Source organism: Staurois parvus, unplaced genomic scaffold (assembly GCF_062004578.1).
Source record: "Staurois parvus isolate SC_StPar_1 unplaced genomic scaffold, SC_StPar_1.0 ptg000997l, whole genome shotgun sequence".
Taxonomy (NCBI): Eukaryota; Metazoa; Chordata; class Amphibia; order Anura; family Ranidae; genus Staurois; species Staurois parvus.
In genome coordinates, this window is record NW_028318793.1 from 1,819,743 (window position 1) to 1,843,668 (window position 23,926).

Genomic DNA, 23,926 nt, shown 5'->3' on the forward strand with positions numbered 1-23,926 from the left:
ATTGGCCACTGGTGTAAAAGGGAATTTTTCCACTCCCCTCCAGTGTAAGGGGGCACTTTCCCACTAAGTATGAGTGTAAGGGGGAATTTTTCTATTGAACACCTGTATAAGGGCCACTTTTTCATGGACCACAAGTGTAAGGGGGAATTTTTCCACTGACCACTAGTGTAAGACTGATGACACATGGACAACTCTTTGGCTAGAGATCCTACCACCGAAAACTGGTGAAAATCGACAGCGGCAGGATCACTAAGAAGCTACCTATATTTTTCCTGTAGAAACACTTCTGCAGCTGAGGCAGCGACATGTTGCTCCCATTGCCAGCGAGTGAGATTCAGCAGCATTTGGGCCAGTGACAAAAAAGACATTCCACTGAGTGCGGCTACAGAGGGAGCAATTCCATAGGGACACACAGGCAGCCTTTTTAGTGATCCTGCCTATGGCAATTTGTCACTAGCAGCAGACTTGCACGTGTGAGAGCAAACTCCCAGGTTTCCAAATGTATAGTTTATACTTTGAAAAAAAGATTTCCAATACTTTGCCTCAGAGTAGGTTTATTGATTAACACATCATTAAAAAGGATCCCTGTGTTGCCAATTTATTCTTCCTCAGTGTAATGTGATCTTAGATGCATCAGGATGCATTTCTATGGAACATGATGAATACTCCATAAGGTATAAGACAATTGACACAAAATACTCCCCCCCCCCCCGAGAAAATCTATCTATCTATATATCTATCTAGCTATCACCCCCATTTTTTTGTTTCATTTGCTGTATTTATTCAGTGCAACTTATAACATCCAAGTGAAAGATATAACACCAACCTGTCAGAAAAAAAAGAGATAGATAGATAGATAGATAGATAGATAGATAGATAGATAGATAGATAGATACAGAGACAGGTTGAGGGAGATGAAGAGTTGGTATGTCTCCAGTTGTACCCCCTTTCTACATTAGTTAAGTGGGCCTTAGGGAAGACCTGACATCAGCGTCTTGGTGATGTCATGGCAATAGCAACTAGTGATCCTCTTCTAATTACACAGGTATTTCCACAGGAAATGACGTTGCAATAAAAATTAAAATTAGAAGTAACATGTTCAAATAGTACCATTTTATACAAGACGGGCAGCACAGTGGCTTAGTGGTTAGCACTTCTGCCTTGCAGCACTGGGATCCCTGGTTCAGCAGAGATGAGTGGTGGTCAGCAACTAGCTAAGCCAGCAAAGCTTGGCAATCAAACATACGGTCAGGATTAAGCTGGGTCACAACAATAGGTCAGAATAGCGGGAAGTCACAGGGCAGGCCAAGTCATCAATAGGTGTGCAGATCATGGGAAATGATGTGAGTTCGGGTTGCAGGCAACCTGAAGACCTTCCAGCTACTTCATGGCTGCATCATTGGGATCCATGGCCCAAGTCCAAGTCAGGGCACTACCTGCTTGGAGTTTGCATGTTCTCCCTGAGCTTGTATGCGTTTCCTCCCACACTTCAAAGACATGCTGGTAAGTTAATTGGCTCCTATCAAAAAATTGGTTCTAGTTTGATATTCTACTGAGCATGCCCAAGACGGCTGTCTCACCATCTACCCCAATAGCAGAAAAAGTGCTTTGAATCCAGACGGAGGAAGAAATGTGCTATAGAAATATATATAAATATGATCTTTGCATATTTACTTTGTGAATGTGTATGGAGCATGTTAAAATATTTTTGACTGCTATTTCTAAGTAGTCCATTACAACCAATTATATTCAAGCCATCATTTTTCAAGAGTAGGTTATAAAGCAAAAATAATCATTTATTAGGTTTCTTTCAGATACATTTGATGGATGAGCCCCAGTCTTACACTAATGTTTTTTAAAGACCTGTAATTTTAGCTTTTGTATTAGAAACTGTAGATCTGACAGCTGCTTCGGGTTTTAATTTAAAGGAAAAGCAGAAAAGCCTCATTGGTTTACTGAACCCTATGTGCAGTGCATCCTCTATGTCTGGGGGCACAGTTCTGAGTGATACATATAAATAGGACATGTCTTCTCCAATAAGCAGTATGCTGGCAATGTGTTGTGGAGACTGATGCAATGATGAAGGTAGACGTTCATTCAATACCAACTGGTCTATGGAAGTTCGAGGGGGTTGGCCACACAGGGCTGCTTAGAAACCTGTGGGGCAACTCAGAGAGTCCACTGGAAAGGAGAAAGTGACTCAAATATATCAGTTACCTCAATAAGGTTTAACAATAGAATGAAAACAAGAAAATGACTTAAACCTGCTGAGGTTACGGTAGTCCTGTCGGGTCAAACACGTAACCTTCTGTGAACACAGGTGGGGAATGCCCTGTCCCTATGCAGGAATATAAAGTTCACTATTGATGCCATGGAGTTCCCAATCCTGGATCCTCTGCAGGGTTCTCAGACAGGTGCTGAATAAGATGAGTTAGGAGAGGTCTGAAAAAAGCCTGTGGACCCATACGCAGCATTTTCAGTGGGCCCTTGAAGTTGAAGACTTCTGCTTATTTTTCTTCTTTTTGAAACTGACATGGGCAGTACATATGGGGCTAGCAAGCATCCATGTACTCAAGCCTTTATTAAGATTTTTAGCTTCTCTCAAGAAAGCTGTATTAATTTAATACATGCCACAGAACCTATGTTAAGTGACAGAGTTGCCCACTTTGGACCACCATTGATCAATGCTGCATTTGGAAACCATTGAGCCTGGAAATCCCCCATTGTACATAAGAATCCTCTTAACCTCAAGACATTTTACAAAACTGGGAATTCTATTTCAGTTTTTGGGACAGTCAATGCAGTCCTCTCCACAACAATAAAAATTTCCATCCAGCTCCGAAAAAGGGGCGTCTATTACCCTGCTATGTATATCACATAGCCATTATTCTAGGTAATGTTACAGAAAATATATTAACGCAATACATTTACAAGTACAGGGGCACATAACTTTGAGTCAGACTGCAATCTACAGCATCATAAATCATTCAGGGCTTTATATAATGTGTCAGTTAATTTGTGAGACTTGGAGCATTGTAGGTTGCATTTACAATAAATCCATTGCTCCACCGAACCAGTACTGGGCTTTGCCCATGCATGAAGCAGATCATATTAACTACAGGCAATACATCTTAAATAATTGTTTGGGCGCAAAGGCAATTGTTAGTCCCCAGTCGTTTAGTGATGGATATTTGATTAATACTGTGTACTTCTTTATATAAAGAAATGTATACTGTTTGTGTATGACGCATTGGGGTAGATTTACTAAAACTGGTACGCACAGAATCTGGTGCAGCTGTGCATGGTAGCCAACTAGCTTCCAACTTTAGCTTGTTCAATTTAGCTTTGGCAATCAAACCTGGATGCTGATTGGATTCTATGAAGAGCTGCACCAGATTTGTCACCATACTGTTTTAGTATATAACCCCACTATCTTTTGCCCTGGGTGACAGGTGATGATCGTTTTCAGCCTAGCTTGAAGGGCAATGACCTTTCCTCATCCCAAACAGTTCAGTAACTTTAACATTTTCCCTAAAGTTGATCATCCCTGTAACCCTAGCACCAACTCTTCCTTAACCCCAATCCTCATACTAAGGCCTGGTTCACACTAGTGTGGGCTGTGCAACCTGCATTTCTGTGGGCACAACAGCCCATTCATTTGAATGGGCTGCTGTGGCTGCATTTCATGCAAGGAAAAGGTGCATGAGCCTTTTCTAAAATGTATCCACATATAAACCGCATGGCCTTTTGGACCAATTTTTGATACATGTACTTGCCTGACAGCCACTTTCCCATGACCCATGTGCAGTGAACACCCTGCACCCATGGATGATATGTCACTGCTCTCTAGGAAAAATGGTAGTGACAGGAGCTGGAACAAACTAAAAACTGCAAGGGATGCTTCCCTTGGATACCTTTTTGTTCCCAAAATTTATAGCAGTATAAACATTTGTTATATTGCAGCTTAGCAATACTTAGATGTGATGGCTGCATTCATTTTCTTTTTTCAGGCTTTCTTTCTTCTCGTTATCCAGGTATAACTTGCAGTGCTGCTCTAAGCTGAGATAAAGATCTCCCCACCTGTTGTGGTGAAGGGAGCATGCGCATCATCAGAGAAAGGAAGGAGCACCGCTCACCGACCCAGTACATGAATTTGTGGATGAGTGTGGCCATAACTAGTGCTACTCCAGCCACCCCCCCATCCCCTTGACATTTTTCACCCCACAGACTGGAGCTTTGTAACAGAGGTACCTGAGATGGCTGGAGTGGTGGCCACACTCATCCACATATTCATGCATTGGCAGGGCCAGTGCTACCACTAGGTGAATTAGGCAACCGCCTAGGGCACACTCCTGCCTAGGGCGCAACCATGGCTGCTGGTTTCCCTATTCTCTGCCATGGCCGGATCATGGGTGGTGCTGGAGTGGAGCTTACAGGCCAGAGGAACTTACACAATGAAAGAGGGTAACAATCATTTGTGCTGAGATGAATGGATCGTATAGGAGGGGCATGTGGGTTATTTGTGCTGGGATGGGTAATGATGGAGGGGGAGGTTTGTGCTAGGAGGAGGAATAGGGGAATATGTGCTAGGAGTAGCAGCGAGGTTTGGAGGGGGGGGGATGGTGCTAAAAGGGGGGAGAATTTGCGTAAGGTGGGGTGATTTTTTGCTGGGAAGGGTAATTTGTAGGGGTTTTAGCTAGAGGAGGGGTTTGGGGGAATTTGTGCTAGGAGAGGAGATTGGGGGGATTTGTGTTAAGAGACGGGGTGGGGGGATTTGTGTTAGGAGATGGGGTGGGGGGATTTGTGATAGGAGGTAGGGTTTGGGGGGATTTGTGTTAGGAGGGGGAATTGGGTAGATTTGTACCAGGAGGGGGGGGGGTTGGGGGGAATTTGTGCTAGGAGAGGGGATTGAGTGGTTGTGCTAGGAAGGAAGAATGGGGAGAGGGATTTGTCTAGGAGAGGGGATGCGGGGGAATTGTGCTAGGAGAGTGAGTTTGGATTGATTTGTGTTAGGGGGTAATTGTGGGAGGGGTTGTGCTAGGAAGGGGGGGAATTGTGCTAGAAGGGGGGATTTAGGCAGGAAAGAAGGATTTGTGCTGGGAAGGGTAATTTGGAGGGGGTTTTGCTAGGAGGAGGGATTTAGGGGGATTTGTGCAAGGAGGCGAGATTGGGGGTATTTATGCTAGGAGGGGGGATTTGGGGGAAAGGATTTTTGCTCGGGTGAAAATTTTGAGGGTAAAGAGTGCTAGGAGAAGTAGAACTACAGGTGAAGTTTATTTTTTTGGGGGGGAGAGTACATGTAGCTGGCCTTGCCTAAGGCGAAAAATAGTTTAACACCGCCCTGTGCCCTTGGTCTGTGAGTGGTGCTCCTTTCTTTCTCTGATGATGCTTTCTTTCTTCTATGTTCATCTGTTCAAAAGAACAAGCTCTCTTCCAGATGTATCAGACAAACTAAGGATGCACCAATATATCGGCCACCAAAAATTATCACCCGAAAACAGGGTTATCAAAATTTTGCAGATAGAAAAAAAAAGGTGTCGATAATGGCATGCTGCATCCCATAGATTTCAGTGCAAAATTGTGTCCCATTGACTTCAATGCAAAAATGCCCCATAGTGACTTCAATGCAAAATTGCACCCCATACAGTTCAATGCAAAATTGTGTCCCGTTGACATCAACGCAAAGATGCCCCCTAGTCACTTCAATGCAAAATCGCATCCCATTGATGTCAAAGCAAAATTGCGTCCGATTGACGGCACTGCAAAGGCATCCCCTAGTCACTTCAATGCAAAATCACATCCCATTGATGTCAATGTAAAAACACCCCCTAGTGACTTCAATGCAAAATCACGTCCCATAGACTTCAAAGTAAAATCGCATCCCCATGACTTCAATGCAAAAACACTTCCTGGTGACTTCAGTGCAAAAATGCCAGCACTTCCAGCCATGCCAGCACCAGAATTTTCATTTTGGTGCACCACTAAGACAAACCTTTTACCACTGCCAGGGGTCATTAAGAGTGGTAGAACTCTGGTACATGAGGTGTGTTACTGGGCAGATCACCAAGTGAAAATGGAGGGGAAAAAAAGCCTAAAAAAGTAAACTAATGCAGCTACTACATCTAATAATGGGTGAGCTGAAATATGCTACATTTTTGGCTTTGGGTTCAATACAGCTTTAAATGATGCTTGTAAACCTATGAGGCTGGCCCACAAAGAGAAATCTGTACACATTAAAAAAAATCTGCAAATGTTTTTGAATACCGTATCAGGGACCCCCCCCCAAAAAAGATTTTTGCATTAGGACATTTATTTATACCTTTGCATGTTCACCATGGCAAGCAATCAGATCCTCTTCTTGTAGAATGTGTTAAATCTAACGTGAGCAAATTGGTAAGTTACAAGAGATGCACATAGCCCTGTGGTGTAAGATAAGCCCTTGCCTATAATCAGTGCTTGATTAATTACTCTGAGAATGAATCAGAAGTAAAAGCCCCTTGCCTCTTCCAATAATCAAAGTTGCACCACTTCATTCAGCAAATTTCAGCCTTATTCACATTTAACTAATTGATCCAGTCCTCATCAGAATTAATCACAGTCCCCCATGACTATACAAAGTGCCTGGGCCAAGATTTTATCAGCAATGATGGAAACGGACCCCATATGTAAGGGTACAGGATGCTTGACCTCATATAGGTGTGCCTGATAGGGTTGTGTGATGCCAAGAGCACAAGCCCCCTGCCCTTCTACTGTCCTTTTGCTAATACACTATCCCTCCTGCTGAGGCCAAACCCTCTGCCATATTGTGCCCACTTCGTGCCAGTGGTCTCCACATGACAACGGCTGTTGACCTTTATATTCCAAAGAAGTAATGCCCAAACATGAATAGATTTGCTGCACTTTCTGGTGGAATTTAGAGAATGGCATAAAAATCACATCACATTGACATACATTCCATGACAATACATAGTTAATGACATTTAGTGAGCGGTCCACTGTAGTCACATGTGAAAGCATATGCAGCACTCTTAACAGCCATCTTCCCCTAACATTCTCTCATTCTTCCACCTGGGGTCATTAGTACTCACAGGGCTGTGCTCTCTGTAGTCACCAGCTCCATAGGTACACCTCTCTCGGGACCCTTCCAGGGAAGCAGCCTCACTTAGGGAACTCTTGGGGTGTTAAAAGGCCTTTTACAATCTGCCTTAGCCCCCACCTCCATAAAGGTGATCCACAAGCGGTTAATGTATTGTGATGCTACCTGCTCATGGTGCTGAAGTTACAAACTTAAAAGTGCTACACTAAGGTACCGTAACAGTTCTGTCAGAACTGGAAGCCTCACTATGACTTGTCACACTGTGGATGACACTTGTCTTGCAGAATTTTTTAAACCACCCTCTACAGGCTTTAAATTCTTCATTTACTGCACTTGTAGAGGGTTTTTTTTGCAGTAAATCACTGTGCAATTTCCTGACATTTTCACAGATTATAGCTTCACTAAAGCTATCACCTGTCAGCTGTTTCTCATTCAACCACACTAACAAACGTTTTCCACCTCTTCTAGCGCTTGTGTCCTCTGCTTGGTTAACATCGTTACTCCTTTTGCCACATCAGCTCCTTCGACTTCTCCATCTTGTACTCCGAGGCCAGATCAGGCACACGAATACCACGGTCATACTTTTCTATAATTTCCTTCTTCAAGTCAATTCTTTTCTTCACAACCTTAGTCTTACCATTCTTGCTCTGCACTTTCTTTTTACCACCATGCTTGCTCTGCACGTCTGTTGTCACCTTCATTACCACTCTGCACTTTTTACCACCATACTTGCTCTGCACATTTTGTCACCCTCATTACCGCTCTGCACATTCTTGTCACCTTCATTACCGCTCTGCACATTCTAGTCACCTTCATTACTGCTCTGCACATTCTTGTCACCTTCATTACCACTCTGCATGTTCTTGTCTAGAGATGAGCGAATTATTCAAAAATTCGATTCGGCTGATTCGCCGAATTTGTGGAATAAATTTGATTCGATGCGAATTTATTCGCTGCGAATTTAACTTATAAAAAGGGTTTCTAGGCTTCAGAGAGCCTTTATATTAGTGCAGAACACTGTACCTTTAATTTAAATGCCCTTGGAGTCTGCTGGGGAAGAGAAATAATACTGTCAGTCAGTATGACATGCAGATGAGTGCCGTCGATCTTAGAATCACCGCACACTTCACTCATTTGGGCAGTCACGGGGCCAAAACCAGAGTGTGGAGCCACAGTGTGGCGGTGGAGGCAGCAGCAATGGGAGGCCATACAGCACCCTATGACAAAATGAAACCCACCAGCAGTGTGAGGAGACCTGAAAGTGGCACATGGCAGAGTGTGGCGATGGAGACAGCAGCAATGGGAGGCCGTACAGGGACCCATGAGAGACTCTGGACCTGGCAGCAGCATGAGGAGGCGGTACAGGGGCCCATGGCAAGAAGAAGAAGAAGATGAGGATGAGGATGAGGATGAAGAAGAAGAAGTAGGATGAGGATGATGAAGAAGAAGAAGAAGTAGGATGAGGATGAAGAAGAAGAAGAAGAAGAAGTAGGATGAGGATGAAGAAGAAGAAGAAGAAGAAGTAGGATGAGGATGAAGAAGAAGAAGAAGAAGTAGTAGGATGAGGATGAAGAAGAAGAAGAAGTAGGATGAGGAAGAAGAAGAAGAAGAAGTAGGATGAGGAAGAAGAAGAAGAAGAAGAAGTAGGATGAGGAAGAAGAAGTAGGATGAGGATGAAGAAGAAGAAGAAGAAGTAGGATGAGGATGATGAAGAAGAAGAAGAAGTAGGATGAGGATGAAGAAGAAGAAGAAGAAGTAGGATGAGGATGAAGAAGAAGAAGAAGTAGTAGGATGAGGATAAAGAAGAAGAAGAAGAAGTAGGATGAGGATGAAGAAGAAGAAGAAGAAGTAGGATGAGGATGAAGAAGAAGAAGTAGGATGAGGATGAAGAAGAAGTAGGATGAGGATGAAGAAGAAGAAGAAGAAGAAGAAGAAGTAGGATGAGGATGAAGAAGAAGAAGAAGAAGAAGAAGAAGTAGGATGAGGATGAAGAAGAAGAAGAAGAAGTAGGATGAGGATGAAGAAGAAGAAGAAGAAGTAGGATGAGGATGATGAAGAAGAAGAAGAAGAAGTAGGATGAGGATGAAGAAGAAGAAGAAGAAGAAGTAGGATGAGGATGAAGAAGAAGAAGAAGAAGAAGAAGTAGGATGAGGGTGAAGAAGAAGAAGAAGAAGAAGAAGAAGTAGGATGAGGATGAAGAAGAAGAACAAGAAGAAGAAGAAGAAGGATGAGGATGATGAAGAAGAAGAAGAAGAAGAAGTAGGATGAGGATGAAGAAGAAGAAGTAGGATGAGGATGAAGAAGAAGAAGTAGGATGAGGATGAAGAAGAAGAAGAAGGATGAGGATGAAGAAGAAGAAGAAGAAGTAGGATGAGGATGAAGAAGAATTCCAGTGCAGCAAAAAGTGTATCTGCAGAGAGCTCCGCTATTTCTGACAGTTCTCTGACAGTTCCTTCACATTTACAGCGGTTGAAACATTGTATCTATTTGTTTCCGAATAAAAACATCTGTATCCTAAATGGAAACAAATAGATACAATGTTTCAACTGCTGTAAATGTGAAGAAACTGTCAGAGAACTGTCAGAAATAGCGGAGCTCTCTGCAGGGACACTTTTTGCCGGCTGTAGAAGGGATGAAAATCGGCCGATCGGGGAAAATTCGATTCGCGCATCCGAAGTTTGCTAATATTTGGATTCGGCGCGAATCGAATTTTTCCTAATATTCGAAACTAATTCCACTTCGCCAGGTTCGATTCGCTCATCTCTATTCTTGTCACCTTCATTACTGCTCTGCACATTCTTGTCACCTTTATTACTGCTCTGCACATTCTTGTCACCCTCATTACCGCTCTGCACATTTTGTCACCCTCATTACCACTCTGCACATTCTTGTCACCTTCATTACTGCTCTGCACATTCTAGTCACCTTCATTACTGCTCTGCACATTCTTGTCACCTTCATTACCACTCTGCATGTTCTTGTCACCTTCATTACTGCTCTGCACATTCTTGTCACCTTTATTACTGCTCTGCATGTTCTTTTTCACCTTCATTACTGCTCTGCATATTCTTGTCACCCTCATTACCACTCTGCACATTGTCACCTTCATTACCACTCTGCACATTCTTGTCACCTTCATTTCCGCACTCCATGTTCTTGTCACCTTCATTACCGCTCTGCACATTCTTGTCACCCTCATTACCGCTTTGCACATTCTTGTCACCTTCATTACCGCTCTGCACATTCTTGTCACCTTTATTACCGCTCTGCACTTTCTTGTCACCTTCATTATGGCTCTGCACATTCTTGTCACCTTCATTACCACTCTGCACTTTCTTGTCACTTTCGTTACCTCTCTGCACATTCTTGTCACCTTCATTACTGGTCTGCACATGCTTGTCACCTTCATTACCGCTCTGCACATTATTGTTACCTTCATTTACCACTCTGCACATTCTTGTCACCTTCATTACCGCTCTGCATGTTTTTGTCACCTTCATTACTGCTCTGAACTTTCTTTTTATCACCATGCTTGTTCTTCACATACTTGTCACCTTCATTACCGCTCTGCACTGTCTTTTTACTGCTATGCCTGCTCTGCACATTCTTGTCACCTCCATTACCGCTCTGCATGTTCTTGTCACCTTCATTAAAGCTCTGCATGTTCTTGTCACCTTCATTACTGCTCTGCACTGTCTTTTTACCACCATGCTTGCTCTGCACATTCTTGTCACCTTCATTACCGCTCTGCACATTCTTGTCACCTTCATTACTGCTCTGCACATTCTTGTCACCCTCATTACCGCTCTGCACATTCTTGACACCCTCATTACCGCTCTGCACATTATTGTCACCCTCATTACCACTCTGCACATTCTTGTCACCTTCATTACCGCTCTGCATGTTCTTGTCACCTTCATTACAGCTCTGCATGTTCTTGTCACCCTCATTACCGCTCTGCACATTCTTGTCACCCTCATTATCGCTCTGCACTTTCTTTTTACTACTATACTTGCTCTGAACATTTTTGTCACCTTCATTACCGCTCTGCACATTCTTGTCACCTTCATTACTGCTCTGCATGTTCTTGTCACCTTCATTACCGCTCTGCACATTCTTGTCACCCTCATTACCACTCTGCACATTATTGTCACCTTCATTACTGTTCTGCACATTCTTGTCACCTTCATTACCACTCTGCACTTTCTTGTCACCTTCATTACGGCTCTGCACATTCTTGTCACCTTCATTACTGCTCTGCACATTCTTGTCACCTTCATTACGCCTCTGCACATTCTTGTCACCCTCATTACCTCACTGCACATTCTTGTCACCTTCATTACTGCTCTGCACATTCTTGTCACCTTCATTATTGCTCTGCACATTATTGTCACCTTCATTTACCACTCTGCACATTCTTGTCACCTTCATTACCACTCTGCATGTTCTTGTCACCTTCATTACTGCTCTGAACTTTCTTTTTACCACCATGCTTGCTCTTCAAATACTTGTCACCTTCATTACTGCTCTGCACTTTCTTTTTACTACTATGCCTGCTCTGCACATTCTTGTCACCTTTATTACCACTCTGCATGTTCTTGTCACCTTAATTAAAGCTCTGTATGTTCTTGTCACCTTCATTACCGCTCTGCACTTTCTTTTTACTACCATACTTACTCTGCACATTATTGTCCCCTTCATTAATGCTCTGCACATTCTTGTCACCTTCATTACCACTCTGCACTTTCTTTTTACTACCATACTTGCTCTGCACATTCTTGTCACCTTCATTCTTGCTCTGCACTTTCTTTTTACCACCATGCTTGCTCTGCACATTCTTGTCACCTTCATTACCGCTCTGCACTTTCTTCTTACTACCATACTTGCTCTGCACATTCTTGTCACCTTCATTCTTGCACTGCACTTTTTTTTTACCACCATTCTTGCTCTGCACATTCTTGTCACCCTCATTACCGCTCTGCACATTCTTGTCACCCTCATTACCGCTCTGCACATTCTTGTCACCTTCATTACCGCTCTGCATGTTCTTGTCACCTTCATTACTGCTCTGAACTTCCTTTTTACCACCATGCTTGCTCTTCATATACTTGTCACCTTCATTACCGCTCTGCACTTTCTTTTTACTTCTATGCCTGCTCTGCACATTCTTGTCACCTTGATTACGGCACTGCATGTTCTTGTCACCTTCATTAAAGCTCTGCATGTTCTTGTCACCTTCATTACCGCTCTGCACTTTCTTTTTACTACTATGCCTTCTCTGCACATTCTTGTCACCTTCATTATTGCTCTGCATGTTCTTGTCACCTTCATAATTGCTCTGCACTTTCTTTTTACCACCATGCTTGATCTTCGCATACTTGTCACCTTCATTACCTCTCTGCACTTTCTTTTTACTACTATGCCTGCTCTGCACATTCGTGTCACCTTCATTACTTCTCTGCATGTTCTTGTCACCTTCATTACTGCTCTGCACTTTCTTTTTACCACCATGCTTGCTCTGCACATTCTTGTCACCTTCATTACCGCTCTGCACTTTCTGTTTACTACCTTACTTGCTCTGCACATTCTTGTCCCCTTCAGTAACGCTCTGCATGTTCTTGTCACCTTCATTACCGCTCTGTGCTTTCTTTTTACCACCATGCTTGCTCTGCATATTCTTGTCACCTTTATTCTTGCTCTGCACTTTCATTTTACCACCATGCTTGCTCTGCACTTTCTTGTCACCTTCATTACCGCTCTGCTCTTTCTTTTTACCACCATGCTTGCTCTGCACATTCTTGTCACCTATTACCCCTCTGCACATTCTTGTCACCTTCATTACCTCTCTGTCCTTTCTTTTTACCACTATGCCTGCCCTGCACATTCTTGTCACCTTCATTACCGCTCTGCACATTTTTGTCACCTTCATTACCTCTCTGCACTTTCTTTTTACCACTATGCCTGCCCTGCACATTCTTGTCACCTTCATTACTGCTCTGCACATTTTTGTCACCTTCATTACCTCTCTGCACTTTCTTTTTATCACTATGCCTGCTCTGCACATTCTTGTCACCTTCATTGCCGCTCTGTGCATTCTTGTCACCTTCATTACTGTTCTGCACTTTTTGTTAACATCATTACCACTTTGCACTTTCTTTTTAACAACATGCTTGCTCTGAATATTCTTGTCACCTTTGTTACCACTCCACACTTTCTTGTTACCACCATGTTTGCTCTGAATTTTCTTTAGAGCCATACTGGATGTCCTGTACAGTATGTGCTAAAAAAAAAAGCACACCAAAAAGCTTCTCAGTACTGTAAGTGTCTTCAGAGTACACTTTCAGTGTCTGTTTGTGACTGCAGTCTCTCCTACAGGAAGTCACGATCATGTGTCAGAGCAGGGAAGATGGCAGCAGCTCGTGTTCATCAACTGAAGCAAAGTTCACAAATTGAAGCAAACGTTTGCGAACTCTTCTGTTCACGAACCGAGTTGCTCGTGAACAGAAGCGTCCATGAACCGAGGTATCACTGTATATATGCACAATTCCACCAGGACTCCGCTAGGGCCCTTTGCTGATGATACCTGTTTGTACATTGGATGTATGTACTGGTATTAATCCCTTCTTATATGAAGCTTGTATTATTGTTTTCATAGTGGTGTGCAGCTATATATTTATGGTTAATGTTATATGCTGGTTGCAGTAGTTTCTCTACTCCTGATTACTTTGATTAGATTACTGGTTAATTTCCCAGTAAGGGAATCCCCTCTGTTCAAAGAGGCCCTATCCTGGGTGGAAACATTGTCAACCTGATAATCAAGCCCACTTTTCCACTTTGCGCAGGTACTCGTTCTCATATTTACCTACAATTTTAGTGCAATTTTCTGTTTGAGGGGGGTCATTTCTTATACCCCCCCCTCAAAAAAGAAAAAGATGGATAACTTTTGTAGACTGTCTCTCCTTAATTGAATCTTTCTGGGCATCATTTGAACAGTGAAAGAAGAAAGATGGGAGGAAGAGGCTTTTTTCAGCAAATCAGTTAAGGATGTTCTAGAAAGCATGTTCAAAGAGCCTAAAACTCCAGCTGCTAGCTGGAAATATAAGTGTGAAATATTAATTCTACTCTGCTAAAAATGTAAACATTAAATGTTTATTGTTTAGCCCAGAACATCATAAATAAAAAAAATGATAGAAATACATTGTACATTCCCTTTAAATGAAAGGAAAAAAGCTTGTATTGTATATGATGAGACTGTATAGTATTCCATCTTGCGTTCCATTGCTAACGTTACTGGTTGTTTAGGGGGTGCATGCATAGAAAATGAAGGAAACAAATGCCGCTATGAATGCCACCCAATCCACGCATCAGCAGCTAATCTACATGTCCTTTCCACCACAGTAGACATTGCCACCTCCAGAGCCCTGGAGGGTAATTGTACAGAAACTGGGTTCTAACTTGCATCTGGTCACATAACAACAGTTGTCAAGACAAAGGACTTCCTTGGGGTGTCTTCTTTCCAAATAGGGGTAATTTGGGGGGGGGGGGGTTGGTGCTGTCCTGACATTTCAGGGCCTCCGAAACTGTGATAGATAGTGAGGAAGTGAAATGAGGAAGGTACGCACCTTCAGGCTTTCAAAATGGTCATTGGATTTCAGGCTCCTGTATGTGGCTAGGCTCCCAAAAAGTCTCACATATGTGGTATCCCCATACTCTGTAGAAGTAGCAGAATGTATTTTGGGGTGTAATTCCACATATACCCATGACTTGTGTGAGAAATTTATAATTTAAATGATAACTTTGTGTAAAAAAAAACGTTTGTGTCATTTTCCAGAAACTTGTGGATAAAAATAAATCTTCCATGGACTCAATATGCCTCTCAGCAGATAGCTTAGGATGTCTACTTTCTGAAAAGGGGGTGTTTGTATGTCTTGGTATTTTAGCACCTCAAGAAATGTGATGGGCAGTCAGAAAGGAAAAGCTGTGTAAATTCCATTATCTATATCACAGTTTGTAGACGCTATAACTTTCACACAAAGCAATCAATATACACTTTTTGGGATTTTTTTTACCCAAAAAGATGTAGCAGAATACATTTTGGCCTAAAGTTATGACAACTTTTTTTTTTGGATATATGTTATAACAGAAATGAGAAAATATCGTTTTTTTCAAACCTTTTTTTTTTTATAATTTTTTTGTTTATAGCACCAAAAATAAAAAGTGCACAGGTGATAAAATACCACCACAATACAGATCTATTTGTGTGAAAAAAAGGACATAAATTTAATTTATGTACCGTATTGCATGACTGAGCAATTGTCAGTTAAACTAGTGCAGTGCTATATAGCAAAAAATGGCGTAAATTGCAATATCTATACCATAGTTTGTAGACGCTATAACTTTCACACAAAGCAATCAATATACACTTATTGGGATTTTTTTTACCAAAAACACATAGCAGAATACATTTTGGCCTCAATTTATAACTAGCTTTGAGTTTACTATATATTTTTTATAGCCGAAAGTAAAAAATATAGTTTTTCTTCAAAATGTTCGGTCTTTTTATAGCACGAAAAATAAAAGGCGCACAAGTGATCAAATACCACCAAAAGAAAGCTCTATTTGTTTGAAAAAAAGGACGTAAATTTCATTTGTGTTTCATTTGTGTACAGCATTGCATGACCGCGCAATTATTAGTTCAATTAGTGCAGTACCAAGTAGCAAAAAGAGGCCTGGTCATTAAGGGGGGTAAATCCTTTAGGAGGGCAAGTGGTTAATCAACTACATTTAACTTTACTCAGCCTTTTCGTAAGTTACAGCCCACTTATCTGGTCATCCTTGCTGGATGACTGATATCCCTGTTAACATAGTGTCATTATGGTAACACTGCACTGCTCTGGGCACAGTATGTAAAAAAAAATTGCAAAAAAAGAAAAATATAGTTTAAAAAAAATATATATATATTATTATTTTTTGTTTTTATATGTTGTGACCAGTTAGTATCCCTGATCACTGTCACACCAGTCATATAATGACACTGTACTGCTCTGGTGACAGCATGTAAAAAAAGATTGTGTAAAAAAAGATTGTATTCAATTTTTTAATTTTCAAAAAAATTGTGACAACAAACTACAACTTCAGAAAACTCCCAATGCCTCTTACTAAAGACACCAGACTGTCTACTTTCCAAAAAAAGGGCCATTTAGGGGATATTTGTACTGTCCTGCTATTTTAGGGCCTCAAGAAATGAGAGCAGTAAGTACACCAGGATTGATCAATTTTCAAATATATTCCACAATTTATAGACTCTATTACTTTCCTACAGCCTAAATATTATACACTGATTAAGATTATTTTACCAAAGAAATGTAGCTGAATACATTGTAGCCTAAATTTTTAAAGAAATACAGTCAGGTCCATAAATATTGGGACATCGACAAAATTCTAACATTTTTGGCTCTATACACCACCACAATGGATTTGAAAAGAAACGAACAAGATGTGCTTTAACTGCAGACTGTCAGCTTTAATTTGAGGGTATTTACATCCAAATCAGGTGAACGGTGTAGGAATTACAACAGTTTGCATATGTGCCTCCCACTTGTTAAGGGACCAAAAGTAATGGGACAGAATAATAATCATAAATCAAACTTTCACTTTTTAATACTTGGTTGCAAATCCTTTGCAGTCAGTTACAGCCTGAAGTCTGGAACGCATAGACATAGACGCATAGAAAGTGTCCTGTACTGAAGTGATAAAAGAGTAACTCCACTTTTGTTGAGAAAAAAATATTCCGCTCTGGGTGATCTATGTACATTGCACATATTTTAACAAACTTCGTTGTAGATTCCTACCTTTTGTTATTCTGAAGGAGTAGCTATTTGTTTGTCTATCCATGTGCAAAGTGAATTTGTATGGGAGTGACTTTACAATTATCAATCAGTTGCTGCACATGCAGGACTCTAATGAGGAAAGTGGCAGGGTCTGCATCCCTTTAGATGTGATTTTCTTTGAGAATATCTAATCAAAAATGGCATTTTTGTTGCAGGAGATGCTCAGAATCCAACTTGTATCTTAGTGCAGACTTCTGAGAAAATCAGTGAACCAATCACACAAGCAGGAAATAACATTTCTTAGGGGGGTTCCGTACACCAACTGTCTACAGAACACCTCCAGGCTGCTATATTGCATTGAATTTTACAGAAAATTACAGTGCTGCAGATTTAAAATTAAAGGTAACATTCCATTACAATATGCCTTGTGTTGCAACTGTATATGCTAAATTATTATTATTTTTTATTTGCTTTTTTTCACAAAAGTGGAGTTACCCTTTAAATAATATCTGATTAGTTGTAAACCTGATCAGTTTAAAAATCATAATAGCCGAATACAGCAAAGTCCATATATATTTGGACACAGGCACAATTTTAGATTTTATCAGGCATTTTCAGGTATCAGGGGATGGCTACTCTTAAGAGCTGTAATTCCTAAACCCTTCCTCCAATTTGGATGTACATACCCTCAAATTAAACCCAAGAGTGTGCACTTTCAGTCCATATCCATTATATAACTATAGCTTGAATAATGTTTTGGTAAATACCTGAAAAAACTAAAATTGTGCCTGTGTCCAAATATATATGGACCTAACTGTATGTATAAACATTGATAATACAATATTAAAGTGTTACTACACCCACAACAGTAAAATTACTCTGTATATACAGTAAAGCAAGCTTTTTATATTCACTATGGAACCTAAGGGGTTAATCCTCTGCATTGTGTAAAAAGGATGTTTGATCCTATCTTCTCTGCCCCTCCTCTTATACAAATGTCCACCTCTTATCTCCTGATAAGACAGAATGAACCTGTAGCCCTTCTGCACATGCTCAGTTTAGTATGTATTGCTAGAGAGGTTTTTTGTTTCTTGGAAGAGTGCATGTGATCAGCACAGGGCCAATCAGCACTGTCCAGACAAAGATAAGGGATTCTGCATCCTCCTAGAGCAGAAAGAAAACTCCTCCTACAAGCTTTTACAAGTGCTTTGCTGAACTCTGATAGAAGTCACAAGACTGCTATATACTGTTGATGATAAAAAGTATTTACCAGTTAATATTTACTAAAATAATTGAATTTCCATGTTGTATGTACTCTTGGAATCTAGATATAGTGAATGCAGGGTTCGGGGTTTAGTAACACTTTAATGAAATTAAATAATGAAAATACAATACAGAAGCATTTTTCAAAAGCAACACATGCTTTTCTGGTAATTAATTATGCATTCTACATGTGCTAGATGTTGTGTTGTGCAATTCTGGGTGTGTTTTAAAATGCAGGCAAAAATGCAAAGACACACAAAATCCATTTATACATATATTTAAAAATGCACATAATTGCAGGTAAAAATACATCCTTTTCCAAATGTAGACACAGAACAACAAGGGAAGCTGTAGATCTCAGCAGAGCAGAGAGGGAAGTCAAGTGTCCCAGAGGGTTGGTGATTAAGGCCACTCTTTACATTTCCAAGGTAATGGAGGCCAACTTGCAATATACTGTAGCCATAGGGTGTAAATGAGGGTTAGCTTTTATGGGATTTGCCTATGTTGCCACTATTTGTGCCATCAATATCCAATGAACTGTAAAATAATTATTCCTAGAATGGGCATTTGTTAGTGTTTCTTGATGTGACTTAAGGTCCGATCTAAACCCAATCACTAAAACCTCAAGTACAAATTTGAAATGTTGTAACTTCAAAATTCTTTTTCAGTCTTTTTAAAGGAGAGAGTCAGGTCATAGTGGGCAAAAGCTGCAAAGCAAAGGCATCCTGTGGGAAAGGAAGAGCTGGTAAGTAAAACTGCTTTTCCGGAAGCCTAGACTTAAATGATCATGTAACCCTTGCAGTGCAGGCACAACCCCACTGAAAGGGAGGATTTTGTTTTTCTCTGGAGATAGGTTATAACTCTAAACTTTCTAAGCTCCCAGCTTGGGACATATAATTAACATCACCTAGGTGTATACACCAAAACAAAAAAAATGGAAACCTCTAGGAGTTTTATGCTGTTTTGAGTGAGTTTGGGCTTTTGGTGTGTTGCTGTACCTGAAGAGGATAGGACCATCTTCAAAGTGTGTCTGCTCTTACTTTAGTCATTGAAATATATAGATTAAGACCCTTCATCATAACTCATTGAGGCATGGACTCCTCTAAAGGTTTGCTGTAGTATCTTGCACCAAGCCGTTAGTTGCAGATCCTTTAAAGTCCTGTACGTTGGGAGGTGTGGCCTCTAAGGATCAAACTTGTTTTTCCAGAAGATCCCACAGATGCTTAATTGTACTGAGAACTGGAGAATTTGTAGGCCAAATCAATACCTCAAATGCATTGTTGTATTCCTCAAATCATTTTTTAATTCATCAGTCCAGGTCACCTTCTTCCATTGCTCTGTGGTCCAGTTCTGATGCCCACTTACCTATCATAACAGATGCTTTTGGCTGTGGACACAGGTCAGCATGGTGCTCTGACTGGTCTGCAACTATGCAGCCCTGTACACAACAAACTGCAATACATTGATGTTCTTACACCCTTCTATCAGGACCAGAATTAACTTAAGATACAGTAGATCTTCTTTTGGATCAGACTGCACAGACTACCCAATGAGCCTTGGCCACCCATGACCCTGTCACTGTTTTTTCTTCCTTGGGCCACTTTTGGTAGGTCCTGACCACTGCAGACCAGGCACATCCCACAACAGCAACAAAGGATTGTTCGAATGGTGGATAAAAAACCTCAATCAACTTCCAGACAAATTCAAGCTGACCTTTAGGCAAAAGGGACAACTGTGTCAGCTCTCACTATAAGATGCCATTTGAATGAAAAAGGACACTATGGTAGGAGACCCAGGAGGACCCTACTGCTGACACAGAAACATAAAAAAGCCTGATTGGAGTTTGCCAAAACCTTCCTGAGGAAGCCAAAATCATTTTGGGAGAATGTGCTGTGGATAGACAAGACAAAATTACAGTTTTTTGGTAAAACCCATCATTCTAGTGTTTACAGAAAAAGCATTGAGGCCTTTAAAGAAAAGAATACAGAAGAAAGTTGGGTCTCTGTCAGAGATCATGGGACTTACAGCAGGACAATGACCCAAAGCACACTAAAAGCACCCAGAAATGCTTCCAGACAAAGCGCTGGAGAGTACTGAACTGGCCAGCAATGAGCAATGCAGATCTCAATCCCATAGAGATCCTGTGGAGAGATCTCAGAACAGCAGTTGGAAAAAGAAACCCTTCCAATCTGAGAGACCTGGAGCAGTTGGCGAAAGAATAGTGGTCCAAAATTCCAGTAGAGAGGTGTAAGAAACTCCTTGATGGTTTCAGAAAGCCATTGATTTCAGTTTTTTTTCTAGGGATGCGCTACCAAATATTAACTTGAGGGTGCCAACATTTTTGTCCAGTCCATTTTTAGGGTTTTGCATGGAAAATGTCAGATTTGACTTTTTGTTTCTCCACTTTTTTTGTCATACCAATACAAACAAAAGAAATAACCTTGAGAATGCCTAAACATTTGTAATTACAACAATTTTCTGGAAGAAGTGGTGCATTATCTGAAAGAAATGCAGGGGTGCCAATTTTTTTAGCCATTACTGTATGTATATATAAAAAATATTGAATTATCTAAGGAAGCTCTGAAAGTTTAGGGTTAGGTACCTAAATAGTTGCTTCAAAAGTCAAAAACCTAAAATATTAACAGGCTTTATGTGCTGACTTGGTGGAAAACATACTATTTAGTAGAAGCATTACCTTCATATCCTATAAAAGGAGGCCATGTGACTGATGGCTGCAAAGAGTGTGCATGTAAAAAATGGAAGAGTATGTAAGTTGTTTAGTGGCGTCTAGGTTCTTGCTTTTGGGAGGATCCACCCTTTGTAGCTGCAGAACTTAAACTGTCAAGCTGCAGTGCTTCGATTATGTTAAGCTGTGGGACTCAGATAAGCATTCGAGTAGTGAGAAAAGACCGTCATTGATGTAATGCAGCAGACATTCCCATTACCCTTAGAGAAGAGGATATCTGTCAGGGTACTATGTAATCTCTTGCACATGGCCTGCAGCTAGCATGAGACGGACACTAGAATAGCATGTCTGTCACACGTTCAAATATTTCCCTGCAAGCTACGTTTGTTTATCACTGCCTGGAAGTTACTAATTATCTGTGTCATTCTTAATGGCAGTAACTCTGCAGTAATGTATGTTTGCTGTCATCTCCATGTCTACATCTGGTTTCATAGAAATGGGGCCTAGAACACCTTCAACTGACCTTCCTGACCAAACCTTGCAATAACCACAGATGAGCAAACTTTTGAAAAGTTCAGTCAGTTGTGGTTCAGCCAAATTCATTTTCAAACCTCTGAAATTCTGAATTTTTGAACTGGAAGTCCTATTGAAGTCAATGGAAAGCCAAGTCATGCACCAGAAAAGTGACAATTACAGCTTCAAATGATGCAAATTTGTGCAGAGTAGTTTGGGAAGGTAAGATGATGGAACAAAAAAACATTTTGAGCCATTTCCATGTGTATGGAGAAGGATCTGGTGCCAAAGCTCATCACACTTACAGGACTTTTTGAAACATTTAATGGTTATAATTATAACATGATGCTCTTAGCTATTCATTTTGAAATGTCCTTTAAGTAATATGCAGTTTTGTACCAAGTGCTCTTCCGTACACAAGAATTTCCATTTTGGTGAGTGCTGGCTTTGGAGAAGCTTTTGGAGAAGTAGCAGCCTAGGAACTGAAAAGGGTGTACCCATACTATATTTTATAATATAAAATGCACCTAACGGTATATCCATCAGAACCAATTTTCACTTCTAATGGTCCAGCACTATCATACACACATCAGACATTTAAAATTCTACCAAGAATACCAAGATAGAATGAACCTAGAATGGACCTAGGGTGCTTAAGTATCAGCAGAAGCAGATATAAAGCAGAAGCTGCCCATTGTCCCTTTTTCCCAGAAGCTTTTTCTGAACCACCACAACCAAAGTTTAGATTTTCCTTTTGCAATCCAAATCTGTGACATTTGGTCCAAATTTAAAGTGAATCTAAAGGTTTATTTTTTTAAAGAAAAGATTGCAAACATGTCTATACTTACCTGCTGTGTGTAGTGGTTTTGCACAGAGCAGCCCAGATCCTCCTTTTCTTGGGTCCCCGCAGCTCTCCTGGCTTCTCCCTCCTGTTGGGTGCCCCCACAGCAGCTTGCTATGGGGGCACCCTCTGCTCCATGTTTCCATTCACAAAAGGAGCCACAGTTCGGTCCTGCCCTGCCCCCTCTCTCTTCTCATTGGCTCACTGGCTGTGATTGACAGCAGTGGGAGCCAATGGAACCCACTTTTGTTTCAGCCAATGAGATGAGGGAGCCCTGTGACTGCCAAGACTCCAGTGCACATCACTGGATCGAGAGGGGGCTTAGGTGAGTATTGGGGGGGGGGGCTGGGGGAGCTGCTACACACAGAAGGTTTTTTACCTTCATGCATAAAATGCATGAAGGTAAAAAACCTAGAGCCTTTAGAACCACTTTAACTTCATCCCAAATTATTCGACTCTAGTGCTAAGACTAATGTGACAACATCTAAATGGTTTAAACAATCTCAGTACCCCTGCCCCATGCTCAAATAATCCACTATCCATATAATGTTTCTTGAGTATATATTTTCCTGCATGCTGGAAGATGTATGGAGACTGGGAGCTTTATTATGAACAAATGCTTGTTATTTCTATCATTATAAAGGATATATATCAGATTCTAGGAAACACAGTATATACAATATGTTACAGCTGTGTGTGATGATGAAAGAAATCAAGTTGCTCATGATACCCCACATACAACAGCGATAAGGAAATGTCTCATAGAGCAAAACAGAGCCCAAGTTGGTAACATAGAGCTAAGGAGTATGTCAAGGCATTACAAATAGTCAATTTGTACTTTTAAGTTCCACATAATGGGTACTTCAGATCCAGTACAATACATACTAGCATTGATGTGAAAATGTGCGTATGAACAATCAATAACTAATCAGTGTAGGTAAAGTTCAGTGATGGTAGACCTAGTACAATAAGAAGAAAAGAAAGAAAAAGAGAAGGGAAGATTAGACATGATCTGTCTTGTCTATCCATCCCTTGAATATTTATCTAGGGAGGCCATATGGCGTGGGTAATTAAGCCAGACCCACAGGATGGAGCATTTCTATGACGTTCTAAGTTTGCCATGTCTTCTCAAAGACCGAAAGACTGTAATGAAGTTTAGCAGTAATAATAATATAGCAATTTAAAGAAACAGAATTGCTATAGCCATCCAGGTAGTATCTTCAGGCAGAACCACAATTTGGACAATTTGGTAGAACCAGCCAATTATGTGGTTCTACCTGAAAACACTTTCTGGAGAGTGACAACACCCATGTGATACTTGAGCAGGAGCTGAGACATACAGATGAAATGAGCCTGGAGGGGGTATTAGATGAGCAAATCCTTATAGTTTTAAGTAAGCTGAATTTAGTTATTTTTAAGGACTGTCAATTCTACCTAATTCTGCTGCCCACCATATTTGCTACTTTATGGATTATTCAAACTCCTATTTTTTAGTTTTACAATTACAATATATTGCCAAAAGTATTGGGCCAGCCCTCCAATTCATTGGATTCAGGTGTTCCAATCACCTTTATGGCCACAGGTGTATAAAATCAAGCACCTAGGCATGTAGACTGCTTCTACAAACATTTGTGAAAGAATGGGTCAAGTGAGTTCAAGCGTGGTACCGTGATAGGCTGCCACCCAGGGGCAGACTG